Raw genomic sequence first — 16616 nt, 5'->3', positions numbered from 1 at the left:
CAATATTGAGTGGAAATGGCAAAGTGTGGATATACTTGTCTTTTTTCTGACCCTAGGGAATTTTTCACAAAATTCTTTATTCTGTTGAAGAAATTTCTCTCTATTCCTATTTTGTTTGTGTGTTTTTACCATAAATGGGATTAAATTTTGTCAAATATTTTTTCTGCATCTATTGAAATGCTTGTGTGGTTTCTTCCCTTTATTCTGTTAATATGGTATATTACATTCATTGATTTTCATATATTGAAACATTTCTGGGACAAATCTCTTGGATGTGGTGTATAATCCTTTTTATATACTATTGTATTTAGTTTGCTCATATTTTGTGTGGATTTATCTCCTAATTTTTTTCCCTTCTCCTTGGATTTAGTTGAGTCTTCCTAGATAAGATATAAGGCTATTGATTCAAGTTCTAATTTTCTTCATGTAGGCATTCCCTCTGATCATTGATATCACTAAACGTCATATATGTTTAGTTGTGTTGTCTTTTTGTTTTTATTCACCTCAAAGTATTTTCTGGTTTCCCTTGTGATTCCTTTCTTGATCCATTATTTATTTAGGATTGTGTTTAAAGTTCACGTATTTGAAAATTTCCCAAATTTCCTTTGGTCACTGATTTCTGTTTTTAGCATTGTAGTCAAAGAAGATACTTTATGTGATTTCAACACTTATTTAAGTGTATTGAATCCTATTTAGGGCATAATATGTGGTCTAATATGGAGAACGTTCAGTGTGTACTTGAGAAAAATGTGTTTTCTACTCTTGATGGAATATTCTATTAGTTGTTTCTTAGGTCTAAGTGGTTTATGGTGTTTTCAAAACTACTGTTTACTTGTCTTTATTCTTTCTAGATGTTTCATCCATTATTATTTATTCATTATTTATTGTTTATTTATTTATTATTTATTTTTTTTAGAGATAGAGAGCATGAGCAGGGGAGAGGAGCAGGGGGGAGAGTGACAGAGAGAGACAGAGAGAGAGAAAGAGAGAGAATCCTAAGCAGCCTGCATTCTCAGAGTGAGGCTGACATGGGGTTCAATCCCATGAGTCAGTCACTCAACAGACTGAGCCACCCAGGCACCCCCATCCATTATTTACATTGGGCAGTTAAGCACTTCCACTAATGTTTTTGAATTGTCTTTTTTTTTTTCCCTTCAGTTATGTCAGCTTTTACTTCAATTTGAAGCTCTTTTAAGATTGTATATGTTTATAATTATTACAGCTTCTTAAAGGATTGACCCTCTTCCCATTATGAAGTGTCCTTTATCTCTAGTAATAATTTTTGTCTTAAAGTCATCATATGCGGTACTGTGCAGAAATATTCCTTTATAATTTTATCACAAAAACTTTCTCAGTAAAAAACCAAAAAAGTATATATTTTATTTACAGTTCTTCTGTGTAATTTTTATTTGGTTACTCTTTTTGGATAAATTTATATCATTCATATATATTATTATAGTTATTTGACTGGCAGTATCTTCTATCATATTTTTACTTTTACAACCTTCATTTCTTTTGTTTTGCATATTTTTATTATGAATTTACTTTTTTTGTCTCATTTTATTCTGTAATGGGGTTTTAGGATATAAATATCTTCGTAATGGTTATTAAATATTAGCATAAGGTATTCTACAAGTATTTAAATCTTATATTTATTTATATCTGTAAAATATATCAAAATATTTTTTTAAGTTTTTTAAATGTTTATTTATTTTTGAGAAAGAGAGAGAGACACACACACACAGCAGAGAGTGAGTGGGGAAGGGGCAGAGAGGGAGACACAGAATCCAAAGCAGGCTCCAGGCTCCAGGCTCTGAACTGTCAGCACAGAACTCGGCATGGGGCTCGAACCCATGAACTTTGAGATCATGACCTGAGCTGAAGTCAGATGCTTAAACGACTCAGCCACCTGGGCACCCCAATCTATCAAAATGTTTTCTTTTTAATTTTTTTTTAAAGTTTATTTATTTTTGAGACAGAGAGAGACAGAGCGTGAGCAGGGGAGGGGCAGAGAGAGAGGGAGACACAGAATCTGAAACAGGCTCCAGGCTCTGAGCTGTCAGCACAGAGCCTGACATGGGGCTTGAACTCACGAACCGTGAGATCATGACCTGAGCCAAAGTCGGACACTTAACCGACTGAGCCACCCAGGTGTTCCTCTATCAAAATATTAAAAAAAATTTTTTTTAAAATATTTATTTTTGACAGAGAGAGAGAGAGAGAGAGAGAGAGAGAGAGAGAGAGAGAGAGCATGAGTGGGGGAGGGGCAGAGAGAGAGGGAGACACAGAATCCCAAGCAGGCTCCAGGCTCTGAGCTGTCAGCACAGAGTCCAACGCTCGAACCCACAGACTGCGAGATCATGACCTGAGCCTAAGTCGGACGTTCAACAGACTGAGCCACCCAGGCGTCCCCGTCTATCAAAATATTTTAATGCCACTAGAGTAAACATTGTATTTTCTATTTCATAATTTACATATAGTGAAATGCTCAAGCTTCAATTTATAATTTAATGTATTTTGATAAATGTATATGTGACAAATGTAGAACCACTGACCTTTTCTGGGTAAAAAAAAAAAAAAAGAAAGTTTCTCACCAACCATAGGCAACCACTGTTTTGATATCACAATAGTTTAGCTTTGTTTTTTTTTTGTTTGAATCTCATAATAATGGAAATATAAAATACCCATTTTGTTGTCTTTGATTATTTTTGTTCAATGTACTTTTGAGTTTCACTGATGTTATTTTGTGTATTAGTTCATCTTTTTTTTTTTTTTTCCTACTTAGCATTATACTGCTGCATGACTACACTGTATTTTTTGAAATGTAATTTTCTAGTGATGGACACTTAGGTTGTTTCCAATTTCTGCTCTTAGGAGTAAAACTATCATCACAAATAATCTTGGATAATCTTTTTGTGGACCTACACTTTCATTTATCATGGGTTAAAGTTTAGAACTGGTGTTGCTGCATTATAGAGTAGACAATTTTAACTTTATAAGAAACTGTCAAATAATATCCTCTTACCTTTGAGAATTTTTAAACATTTCAGAGTTTGCAAAATAAAATACAAAATTTCTCCTTTGTCTCTACATTCCCTCTTTCCAAAGTTAACCAGTCTAATTGTTTCTTGACATGTACATTTTATATGAATTGACAAATACCTATCAACCTGTACATCTCTTTAGAAAACAAAAGTGATGACAAAACTTACCTACAAATTTTTGTCTTACTATTCTTCACTGAATAGTGTACCTTAAAGTAGTTTCTATACCATCATATATGTATCTGTTTGCTGTTTGCTTTTATTAATTTTATTTCCAGCTGTACTGAGATAGAATTGGCATATAACATTGTATAAGTGTATCATGTACTATGTAATTATTTGATACAGGTATATATTGTGAGATGCTTATTATTGCAGTAAGATAATTGAACACATCCTTTGTTATTGTTATGGCAAGAACATTTAGAATCTCTCATTGCAACTTAGTTATGTAAAATCACCATGCTGTATATTTTATCCCCAAAACTTATTCTTCTTATAACTGGAAGTTTGTTCCCTTTGACTCAACATCTCATTCTCCCCACTTTCCAGCCCCTGGCAAACACTGTTCTATGCTCTGCTTCTAGGAATTTGGCTTTTTAGGTACTAAATATAAGTGAGATCATATGATTTTTTTTTTTTTTCTTTCTCTGTCTTATTTCACTCAGCATAATGTCCTTTAGGTACATTCATGTAGTTTCAGATGACAGGATTTTCTTTTTTATGGTGGAACAAAATCCCATTGTGTTTATGTGTGTGTGTGTGTGTGTGTGTGTTTGTACACATATCTGTACATGAACACAAGTTGTTAATGCTGCAGTGAACATGAGGGTGCTGAAATTTAAGATAGTAATTTCATTTCCCTTAGATATATACCCAGAAATGGAATTGCTACATCACATGGAAGTTTTGTTTTTCATTTCTTGAGGAACCTTGGGATTGTTTTCTGAAATAGCTATAAAAATTTATATTTACACCAGCAGCGCATGAGGATTTCCCTCATCTTTACATTTGATACCTTTTGTCTTTTTGAAAATAACCATTGTAACAGGTATGAGGTGATATCTCGTGGTGGTTTTGATTTGTATTTCCCTGATGATTAGTGATGTTGAATACCTTGTCATGTCCTTGTCCATTTGTATGTCTTCTTTGGAAAAATGTCTACTTAGGCCCTTTGCCATTTTAAAATTGGATTATTTGTTTTTGTGCTATTGAGTTGTGTGAGTTCCTTATATATTTTGGATATTAATGATTTGCCAGAGAGATGTTTTGCAAATATTTTCTGTCATTCTGTAGGTTGCCTTTTCATTATGTCGATGGTTTCTTTTGCTGTTCAGAAGCTTTTTAGCTTGATGTAATCCATCTTAATTGATTTTAGTTTTAGTTGGTTTTGTTTTTGATTATTAGCGTCATATTGAAATAATCCATATGTCATGGCATTTTTTTCCCTATGTTTTCTTTTAGTAGGTTAGTGGCTTCAGATGTTACATTTAAGGGTTTAATCCATTCCAAGTTAATTTTTGTGAATGGTGTAAGATAGGGATCTAGTTTCATTCATTTGCATGTGAATATCTAGTTTTCCCAACAACATTTATTTTTTTTTAAAGTGCTAAATATTGTTTGATTTATTTTTATTATTTTTAAGCATAACATCATTTTCATTTTATTTACAATTTTTTTTTTTTTTTTTTTTTTTTTTTTTTTTTTTTTTTATGGGAAAATGTTAATTTATTTTTATTTTTTTTTTTTTTTTTTATGAAATTTATTGACAAATTGGTTTCCATACAACACCCAGTGCTCATCCCAAAAGGTGCCCTCCTCAATACCCATCACCCACCCTCTCCTCCCTCCCACCCCCCATCAACCCTCAGTTTGTTCTCAGTTTTTAAGTCTCTTATGCTTTGGCTCTCTCCCATTCTAACCTCTTTTTTTTTTTTTTTCCTTCCCCTCCCCCATGGGTTCCTGTGAAGTTTCTCAGGATCCACATAAGAGTGAAACCATATGGTATCTGTCTTTCTCTGTATGGCTTATTTCACTTAGCATCACACTCTCCAGTTCCATCCACGTTGCTACGAAAGGCCATATTTCATTTTTTCTCATTGCCACGTAATATTCCATTGTGTATATAAACCACAATTTCTTTATCCATTCATCAGTTGATGGACATTTAGGCTCTTTCCATAATTTGGCTATTGTTGAGAGTGCTGCTATGAACATTGGGGTACACGTGGCCCTATGCATCAGCGCTCCTGTATCCCTTGGATAAATTCCTAGCAGTGCTATTGCTGGGTCATAGGGTAGGTCTATTTTTAATTTTCTGAGGAACCTCCACACTGCTTTCCAGAGCGGCTGCACCAATTTGCATTCCCACCAACAGTGCAAGAGGGTTCCCGTTTCTCCACATCCTCTCCAGCATCTATAGTCTCCGGATTTGTTCATTTTGGCCACTCTGACTGGCGTGAAGTGATACCTGAGTGTGGTTTTGATTTGTATTTCCCTGATAAGGAGCGACGCTGAACATCTTTTCATGTGCCTGTTGGCCATCCGGATGTCTTCTTTAGAGAAGTGTCTATTCATGTTTTCTGCCCATTTCTTCACTGGGTTATTTGTTTTTCGGGTGTGGAGTTTGGTGAGCTCTTTATAGATTTTGGATACTAGCCCTTTGTCCGATATGTCATTTGCGAATATCTTTTCCCATTCCGTTGGTTGCCTTTTAGTTTTGTTGGTTGTTTCCTTGGCTGTGCAGAAGCTTTTTATCTTCATAAGGTCCCAGTAATTCACTTTTGCTTTTAATTCCCTTGCCTTTGGGGATGTGTCCAGTAAGAGATTGCTACGGCTGAGGTCAGAGAGGTCTTTTCCTGCTTTCTCCTCTAAGGTTTTGATGGTTTCCTGTCTCACATTTAGGTCCTTTATCCATTTTGAGTTTATTTTTGTGAATGGTGTGAGAAAGTGGTCTAGTTTCAACCTTCTGCATGTTGCTGTCCAGTTCTCCCAGCACCATTTGTTAAAGAGGCTGTCTTTTTTCCATTGGATGTTCTTTCCTGCTTTGTCAAAGATGAGTTGGCCATACGTTTGTGGGTCTAGTTCTGGGGTTTCTATTCTATTCCATTGGTCTATGTGTCTGTTTTGGTGCCAATACCATGCTGTCTTGATGATGACAGCTTTGTAGTAGAGGCTAAAGTCTGGGATTGTGATGCCTCCTGCTTTGGTCTTCTTCTTCAAAATTCCTTTGGCTATTCGGGGCCTTTTGTGGTTCCATATGAATTTTAGGATTGCTTGTTCTAGTTTCAAGAAGAATGCTGGTGCAGTTTTGATTGGGATTGCATTGAATGTGTAGATAGCTTTGGGTAGTATTGACATTTTGACAATATTTATTTTTCCAATCCATGAGCAGGGAATGTCTTTCCATTTCTTTAAATCTTCTTCAATTTCCTTCATAAGCTTTCTATAATTTTCAGCATACAGATCCTTTACATCTTTGGTTAGATTTATTCCTAGGTATTTTATGCTTCTTGGTGCAATTGTGAATGGGATCAGTTTCTTTATTTGTCTTTCTGTTGCTTCATTGTTAGTGTATAAGAATGCAACTGATTTCTGTACATTGATTTTGTATCCTGCAACTTTGCTGAATTCCTGTATCAGTTCTAGCAGACTTTTGGTGGAGTCTATCGGATTTTCCATGTATAATATCATGTCATCTGCAAAAAGCGAAAGCTTGACTTCATCTTTGCCAATTTTGATGCCTTTGATTTCCTTTTGTTGTCTGATTGCTGATGCTAGAACTTCCAGCACTATGTTAAACAGCAGCGGTGAGAGTGGGCATCCTTGTCGTGTTCCTGATCTCAGGGAAAAAGCTCTCAGTTTTTCCCCGTTGAGGATGATGTTAGCTGTGGGCTTTTCATAAATGGCTTTTATGATCTTTAAGTATGTTCCTTCTATCCCGACTTTCTCAAGGGTTTTTATTAAGAAAGGGTGCTGGATTTTGTCGAAGGCCTTTTCTGCATCGATTGACAGGATCATATGGTTCTTCTCTTTTTTTTTGTTAATGTGATGTATCACGTTGATTGATTTGCGAATGTTGAACCAGCCCTGCATCCCAGGAATGAATCCCACTTGATCATGGTGAATAATTCTTTTTATATGCCGTTGAATTCGATTTGCTAGTACCTTATTGAGAATTTTTGCATCCATATTCATCAGGGATATTGGCCTGTAGTTCTCTTTTTTTACTGGGTCTCTGTCTGGTTTAGGAATCAAAGTAATACTGGCTTCATAGAATGAGTCTGGAAGTTTTCCTTCCCTTTCTATTTCTTGGAATAGCTTGAGAAGGATAGGTATTATCTCTGCTTTAAACGTCTGGTAGAACTCCCCTGGGAAGCCATCTGGTCCTGGACTCTTATTTGTTGGGAGATTTTTGATAACCGATTCAATTTCTTCGCTGGTTATGGGTCTGTTCAAGCTTTCTATTTCCTCCTGATTGAGTTTTGGAAGAGTGTGGTTGTTCAGGAATTTGTCCATTTCTTCCAGGTTGTCCAGTTTGTTGGCATATAATTTTTCATAGTATTCCCTGATAATTGTTTGTATCTCTGAGGGATTGGTTGTAATAATTCCATTTTCATTCATGATTTTATCTATTTGGGTCATCTCCCTTTTCTTTTTGAGAAGCCTGGCTAGAGGTTTGTCAATTTTGTTTATTTTTTCAAAAAACCAACTCTTGGTTTCGTTGATCTGCTCTACAGTTTTTTTAGTTTCTATATTGTTTATTTCTGCCCTGATCTTTATTATTTCTCTTCTTCTGCTGGGCTTAGGCTGCCTTTGCTGTTCTGCTTCTAGTTCCTTTAGGTGTGCTGTTAGATTTTGTATTTGGGATTTTTCTTGTTTCTTGAGATAGGCCTGGATTGCAATGTATTTTCCTCTCAGGACTGCCTTTGCTGCGTCCCAAAGCGTTTGGATTGTTGTATTTTCATTTTCGTTTGTTTCCATATATTTTTTAATTTCTTCTCTAATTGCCTGGTTGACCCACTCATTTGTTAGTAGGGTGTTCTTTAACCTCCATGCTTTTGGAGGTTTTCCAGACTTTTTTCTGTGGTTGATTTCAAGCTTCATAGCATTGTGGTCTGAAAGTAAGCATGGTATAATTTCAATTCTTGTAAACTTATGAAGGGCTGTTTTGTGACCCAGTATATGATCTATCTTGGAGAATGTTCCATGTGCACTCGAGAAGAAAGTATATTCTGTTGCTTTGGGATGCAGAGTTCTAAATATATCTGTCAAGTCCATCTGATCCAATGTCTCATTCAGGGCCCTTGTTTCTTTATTGACCGTGTGTCTAGATGATCTATCCATTTCTGTAAGTGGTGTATTAAAGTCCCCTGCAATTACCACATTCTTATCAATAAGGTTGCTTATGTTTATGAGTAATTGTTTTATATATTTGGGGGCTCCGGTATTCGGTGCATAGACATTTATAATTGTTAGCTCTTCCTGATGGATAGACCCTGTAACTATTATATAATGTCCTTCTTCATCTCTTGTTACAGCCTTTAATTTAAAGTCTAGTTTGTCTGATATAAGTATGGCTACTCCAGCTTTCTTTTGGTTTCCAGTCGCATGATAAATAGTTCTCCATCCCCTCACTCTCAATCTAAAGGTGTCCTCAGGTCTAAAATGAGTCTCTTGTAGACAGCAAATAGATGGGTCTTGTTTTTTTATCCATTCTGATACCCTATGTCTTTTGGTTGGCGCATTTAATCCATTTACATTCAGTGTTATTATAGAAAGATACGGGTTTAGAGTCATTGTGATGTCTGTATGTTTTATGCTTGTAGTGATGTCTCTGGGACTTTGTCTCACAGGGTCCCCCTTAGGATCTCTTGTAGGGCTGGTTTAGTGGTGACAAATTCCTTCAGTTTTTGTTTGTTTGGGAAGACCTTTATCTCTCCTTCTATTCTAAATGACAGACTTGCTGGATAAAGGATTCTCGGCTGCATATTTTTTCTGTCTAGCACCCTGAAAATCTCGTGCCAATTCTTTCTGGCCTGCCAAGTTTCAAAAGAGAGATCAGTCACGAGTCTTATAGGTCTCCCTTTATATGTGAGGGCACGTTTACCCCTTGCTGCTTTCAGAATTTTCTCTTTATCCTTGTATTTTGCCAGTTTCACTATGATATGTCGTGCAGAAGATCGATTCAAGTTACGTCTGAAGGGAGTTCTCTGTGCCTCTTGGATTTCAATGCCTTTTTCCTTCCCCAGTTCAGGGAAGTTCTCAGCTATTATTTCTTCAAGTACCCCTTCAGCACCTTTCCCTCTCTCTTCCTCCTCTGGGATACCAATTATGCGTATATTATTTCTTTTTAGTGTATCACTTAATTCTCTAATTTTCCCCTCATACTCCTGGATTTTTTTATCTCTCTTTTTCTCAGCTTCCTCTTTTTCCATAACTTTATCTTCTAGTTCACCTATTCTCTCCTCTGCCTCTTCAAGCCGAGCTGTGGTGGTTTCCATTTTGTTATGCATTTCGTTTAAAGCGTTTTTCAGCTCCTCGTGACTGTTCCTTAGTCCCTTGATCTCTGTAGCAAGAGATTCTCTGCTGTCCTGTATACTGTTTTCAAGCCCAGCGATTAATTTTATGACTATTATTCTAAATTCACTTTCTGTTATATTATTTAAATCCTTTTTGATCAGCTCATTAGCTGTTGTTATTTCCTGGAGATTCTTCTGAGGGGAGTTCTTCCGCTTGGTCATTTTGGATAGTCCCTGGAGTGGTGCGGACCTGCAGGGCACTTCCCCTGTGCTGTAGTGTATAACTGGAGTTGGTGGGCGGGGCCGCAGTCAGACCTGATGTCTGTCCCCAGCCCACCGCTGGGGCCACGGTGAGACTGGTGTGTGCCTTCTCTTCCCCTCTCCTAGGGGCGGGATTCACTGTGGGGTGGTGTGGCTCGTCTGGGCTACTTGCACCGTGCCAGGCTTGTGATGCTGGGGATCTGGCGTATTAGCTGGGGTGGGTAGGCAAGGTGCTCGGGGGCAGGAGGGGCAGGCTTAGATCGCTTCTCCTTAGGTGATCCACTTCAGGAGGGGCCCTGTGGCAGCGGGAGGGAGTCAGATCCGCTGCCGGAGGTTTGGCTCCGCCGAAGCGCAGAGTTGGGTGTTTGCGCGGAGCGAGCAAGTTCCCAGGCAGGAACAGGTTCTCTTTGGGATTTCGGCTGGGGGATGGGCGGGGGAGATGGCGCTGGCGAGCGCCTTTGTTCCCCACCAAACTGAGCTCTGTTGTCAGGGGGCTCAGCAGCTCTCCCTCCCTTTGTCCTCCAGCCTTCCCGCTTTCCGAGCAGAGCTGTTAACTTATGACCTCCCAGACGCTAAGTCGCGCTTGTTGTGGGAACACAGTCCGTCAGGCCCCTCCGCTTTTGCAAGCCAGACTCGGTGGCTGTGCTTGGCCGGCGAGCCGCCCCTCCGCCCCGGCTCCCTCCCGCCAGTCCGTGGAGCGCGCACCGCCTCGCCGCCCTTCCTACCCTCTTCCGTGGGCCTCTCGTCTGCGTTTGGCTCCGGCGACTCCGTTCTGCTAATCCTCTGGCGGTTTTCTGGGTTATTTAGGCAGATGTAGATGGAATCTAAGTGATCAGCAGGACGTGCGGTGAGCCCAGCGTCCTCCTAAGCCGCCATCTTGCCCGACATCCCTATTTACAATTTTATATTAGTTTCAGGTATACAATATGGTGACTTGATAATTCCATATATCAACTGGTGCTCATCATCAGGACAAGTGTACTCCTTAATCTCCATCACCTATTTAACCCAATTTCCCATCCCCCTATCTTCTCTGGTAACCGGTTTGTTCTTTATAATTAAGAGTCTGTTTCTTGGTTTTTCTTCTCTCTCTCTCTCTCTCTCTCTCTCTCTCTCTTACTTTTTCCCTTTGCTTATTTGTTTTGTTTCTTAAATTCCACAAATGAGGGAAATTATATGGTATTTGTCTTTGTCTGACTTCTTTCTCTTATCATTATACTTTTTAGCTCCACATCCATGTCATTGCAAATGCAAGATTTCATTATTTTTTGTGGCTGAATAGTATTCCTATATATGTCACATCTTCTTTATCCATTCATCAATCCATGGACACTTGGACTGTTTCCATATCTTGACATTGTGACTAATGCTGCTATAAACATAGGGGTGTATGTATCCCTCAAAATTCACTGTTTATGTATTCTTTGGGTAAATTCCCCATAGTGCAGTTGCTGGACTGTATACTGTTTTCCACAGTGGCTACATTCCCACCAACAGTGCACCAGTGTTTGTTTTTCTCCACATTCCCACCAACACACATTGTTTCTTGTGTTTTTGATTTCAGCCGTTCTGACAGGTGTGAGATGATATCTCATTGTAGTTTTTATTTGCATTTCCCTGATGATGAGTCTGTTTTTTCATGTATTTGTTAGCCATCTGTGTCTTCTTTGGAGAAATGTCTATTCATGTCTTCTGTCCATATTTTGACTGGATTATTTGCTTTTTTGGGTGTTGAGTTTCATTAGATCTTTATATATTTTGGTTGCTAACCCTTTTTCATAAATGCCATTTGCAAATATCTTCTCCCATTCTTTAGGCTGCCTTTTAGTTTTGTTGATTGTTTCCTTTGCTGTGCAGAAGCTTTTTGTCTTGGTGTAGTCCCAATAGTTTGTTTTTGCTTTTATTTCCCTTGCCTTGGGAGAAACATCTAGAAAAAAGTTGATACAGCTGATGTCAAAGAAGTTACTGCCTGTGTTTTTGGTGCAATTGTAAATGGGATTATTTTCTTAATTATTCTCTTTCTGCTTAATTATTGATGTATAGAAATGCAACAGATATCTGTACATTGATTTTGTACATCCATTTTGATTTTTTCCTGCAACTTTATTGAATTGCTGTGGCTAGGACTTCAGTATTGTGTTGAATAAAAGTGGTGACAGTGGACATCTTCGTCTTACTCCTGACCTTAGGGGAAAAGTTCTCAGTTTTTCCCCATTGAGGATGATGTTCACTGTGGATTTTTCATATGTGGCCTTTATTTATGTTGAGGTATGTTTCCTCTAAACCACTTTATTGAGAGCTTTTATCATGAATGGATCCTGTACTTTGTCAAATGCTTTTTCTGCATGTATTGAAATGATCATGTGGATTTTATCCTTTTTCTTATTGATGTGATGTATCACGGTTGATTGATTTGAGAATATTGAACCACCCTTGCAATGCAGGAATAAATCCCACTTGATTGTGGTGAATGATTTTTAAAAAATCGTTTAAAAATATATTGCTGGATTTCATTTGCTAATATTTTATTGATGATTTTTGCATCTTTATTCATCAGGGATATGATGTAGTTCTCTTTTTTAGTGGTACCTTTGTCTGGTCTTGGTATCAGGATAATACTGGCCTCATAGAATGAATTTAGAAGTGTTCTTTCCTTTTCTATTGTTTATAATAGTTTAAGAACAGGTATTAGCTGTTCTTTAAATGTTTGGTAGAATTTGCCTGTGAAGCTGTCTGTTCCTGGACTTTTGTTGTTGGTAGTTTTTTTGATACTGATTCAATTTCTTTGCTGGTAATGGGTCTGTTTAAATTTTCTATTTTCTTCCTGTCTCAGTTTGGGTAGTTTATATATTTCTAGGAATTTATCTATTTCTTCTAGGTTGTCCAATTTGTTGGTATACATATTTTCATAATATTTTATTATAGTTTCTAATTTTTTATAGTGTTGGTTGTTATTTCTTCTTAATTTGTGATTTTATTACTTAAGTCTTTTTGTCTTTTCTTTTTGCTAAGTCTGGCTAGAAGTTTATCACTTTTACTAATTTTTTTAAGGAATCAGCTCCTGGTTTCATTGATTTGTTCTATTGTTTTCTTAGTAGCTATATTACTTATTTCCTCTCTAATCTTCATGATTTCCTTCCATTTGCTGGTTTTAAGTTTTGTTTATTGTTCTTTTTCTAGCTCCTTTAGGTGTAAAATTAGGTTGTTTACCATATATTTTACTTGCTTCTTAGGATAGACCTGTATTGCTATAAACTTTCCTCTTAGAACTGCTTTTGCTGCATCTCAATGGTTGTGGACTGTTGTGTTTTCATTTTCATTTGTTTCCATGTAGTTTTTAATTTCTTTTATTTCCTGGTTGATGTATTCATTGTTCAGTAGCATGTTTTTTAACCTCCATGTATTTATGGTCTTCCTAGATTTTTTCTTGTGGGTGACTTTTAGTTTCATACTGTTGTGGTCAGAAAAGATGCATAGTATTATTTCAGTCTTCTTGAATTTATTGAGGCTGGTTTTGTGAACTAATATGTGATATTTTCTGGAGAATGTTCCTTGTGCACTTGAAAAGAATGTGTATTCTGCAGTTTTAGGATGGAATGTTCTGAATATATCTGTTAAAACTCATCTGTTCCAGTGTGTCATTCAAAGTCATTGTTTTCTTGCTGATTTTCTGTTGAGATGATCTGTCCATTGATGTAAGTAGAGTGTTAATGTGCCCTAGTGTTATTGTATTATTATTAATTCCTTTATATTGGTTATTGTTTTATGTAATTGAGTGCTTCTGCATTGCGTGCATAGATATTTACAATTATTATATCTTGTTGGATTGTCACCTTTAGTATTATATAGTGTCTTCTTTGTCTCTTTGTTTAAAGGTCTATTTTGGTGAAATAAGTATTGCTACTCCAGCTTTGTTTTGACATCCGTTTGAATGATAAATGTTTCTCCATCATCTAACTTTCAATCTGCAGATATCTTTAGGTCTAAAATGAATCTCTCATAGGCAGAATATAAATGGGTCTTATTTTTTTCACCTTTTTTTTTGATTGGAGTGTTTATTCCATTTACATTCAAAGTAATTATTGATAGATATGTATTTATTGCCATTCTGTCACTCTCGTTTTTTGTTTTTGAAGATTTACTCTGTTTCTTTCTTGTCTTTTTCTCTTTCACGTATTGGTGATTTTCTTTAGTGATTTATTTGGATTTCTATCTCTTTATTCTTTGCCTTTGTATTATTGGTTTTGGATATGTGGTTACATTGGGTTTGTAAATAACCTTTACTCTTTTTTTCTAAGCTTATTTAATAATTTTGAGTGAGAAAGAGAGAGAGAGAGAGAGAGAGAGAGAGAGAGAGAGAGAGAGGAAGAGAGAATCCCAACCAGGTTCCATGCTGTGAGCATAGAGCCTGATGCAAGGCTTAATCCCGTGACCCCAGGATCATGACCAAAGCTGAAATCAAGAGTTGGACCCTCAACCTACTGAGTAACCCAGATGCTCCTAGGTTTTTATATAACCTTTTTTTTGCATATAGCGGTCTGTATGAAGTTGATGGTCTTTTCAGTTTGAACCCGTTCTTTTTTCCTTTCCTCCCCACATTTTAGGTATGTGGTGTCATATTTTATATCCTTTGTGTGTGTGTGTGTGAGTTCCTTGACCGATTTTTTTACAGAAATATTCATTATTCCTGCCTTTGCTTTCCTCCTTTGTACTTTTGGTCTTTGCTTTCCTCTAAAAGAGTCTCCTTTAATATATCTTGCAGGGCTGGTTTAGTGGTCATGAACTGCTTTAGTTTTTGTTTGTTTGGGAAGCTCTTTATCTCTCCTTGTATTCTGAATGGCAGCCTTGCTGGATAGGGTATTCTTGGCTGCATATTTTTCCCATTCAGCATGTTGAATATATCATGCCACTCCCTTCTGGCTTGCAACATTTGTATTTAAAGTTCTGCTGGCCTTAGGGGTTTGCACTTGGAGGTTAAGGACTTCTTTCGTCTTGCTGCTCTTAAGATTTTTTTCTGTATCACTGTATTTTGCAAGTTTAATTACATTTTGTCTTGGTGTGTGTCTGCTTTTGTTGATCTTGACAGGAGTTCTCTGTGCCTCCTGAATCTGATTATCTGTTTCCTTTCCCAGATTAGGGAAGTTTTCTGCTATTATTTCCTCAAATAAATTTTCTGACCACTTTTCTTTCTTTTTCTGGGACATTTATGATACAGAGATTACTATGTTTGATGGAGTCACTGAGTTTCCTAGATCTATTCTCCTAAACTGATTGTTTGCTGCCTATTTTATACTTATTTTATTCATTTCTTCTTCTCTTGCTGTTTTCCTTTATGCATTGATAATTTTCCATAGTGGTTTACTCTGATTCCCTTCTTTTTCTCTTGTGTATCTACTATAGGTTTTTGCTTTGTGGTTACCTTAAGGCTTACATAAAACATTTTAGAGTATAGTAGTATACATATATATACATATATATATATATATATATATGTATACACACATATGTATGTGTGTATATATATATGTATATTTTAATATTTTAAAGTTTATTTATTTATTTTGAGAGAGAAACAGAGATAGCTATGAGAGTGGGGGAGGGACAGAGAGAGGGAGACACAGAATCCCAAGCAGGCTCCACCCTGTCAGCACTGAGCCTGATGTGGGGCTCAAACTCACAAAATCATGAGATCATGACCTGAGCTGAAACCAAGAGTTGGACACCTAACTGACTGAGCCACCCAGGCACCGTAGGATATTTAAGTTGATTAACAACTTCAATTACATACAAAAACTCTACCCTTTTATGGCTTCCTTTTTATGTTTCTGATGTCACAATTTACATCTTTTTATATTGTGTATCCATTAGTAAGTTACTACTGCTATAGCTATTTTTAATACTTCTTTAATCTTTATATTTGAGTTAAGCAATTAGCATACCACTATACTATACTATCGGAGTATCCTGAATTTGACTATGTAATTATTTTTACCAATGTATTTTATTTTTTCAAATGTTTTCATGTTACTGATTAAAGTCTTTTCATTTTAGCTTGCAGAAGTCCTTTCAGAATATCTTGTAAGGCAGGTCTGGTGGTGGTGAACTCCCTCACCTTATATTTGGGAAACACTTAACCCTCTCTTTCATTTTAGGACAGCTTCTCCAGCAAACCCACTGGGGTCCTCTGCAGAGCAGGCCACTGGGAAATGTGATCACTTTTTCTGTATATTCATACTGATATTGGTAGCTTCTGCCCTTCTTCCTTGTTTGAAACCCTCTCCATAAGTCTTGGCTTTGCCAGTCTCTGAGTGGGGTGAAACCAAAGTAGATCTTTTGTACAGTGCACCAGAAGGGTAGGGGAGCTGGTCTCCTACCCTGTCCTCCATTTCCCAGTGAGGGGAACTATTTCAAGCTGGAGCGTTCCCTCTTGGTGCTAGCAATGTTGGCCTGGTGGATGGGATGATGCAGTCAAAATGAAGCTGTTTTCCTTCCCTTTTTCTGAGATTATTCACAGGCGTCTTTTTGTTTTTTTGTTCTACTGTGTTGCTAAAGTTTGTTGAATGGATTCCTGAGCTCTCCCAGAACTATTTTTGTTTGTTCATAACCATGTAACTGTTGAACTTTGTTGTACAATGGAGGCTGGGTCTCCTACTCCATTGTTTTGGTGATGTCACTCTGAACAGTCTCTCAGTGTTTGCTTTTAATAGCTGGATGCTATTTGGAATACCTTCTTGTGAGAGTTAACCCAGTTGAAGTACCAGAGAAAACATCCAAATATATTCTGTGGGTT

General features: G+C 37.0%; 1 protein-coding gene across 7 annotated transcripts in view; it reads left to right on the top strand.

Annotated features, from left to right (window-relative positions):
- The window catches only part of CCDC178 (coiled-coil domain containing 178), a 514890-nt gene that overhangs the window by 37888 nt on the left and 460386 nt on the right, over positions 1-16616 (top strand). The window lies entirely within an intron of this gene.

Source organism: Prionailurus viverrinus, chromosome D3 (genome assembly GCF_022837055.1).
Source record: "Prionailurus viverrinus isolate Anna chromosome D3, UM_Priviv_1.0, whole genome shotgun sequence".
NCBI classification, from domain to species: Eukaryota; Metazoa; Chordata; class Mammalia; order Carnivora; family Felidae; genus Prionailurus; species Prionailurus viverrinus.
This window is presented reverse-complemented; position numbering and strand designations above follow the sequence as displayed.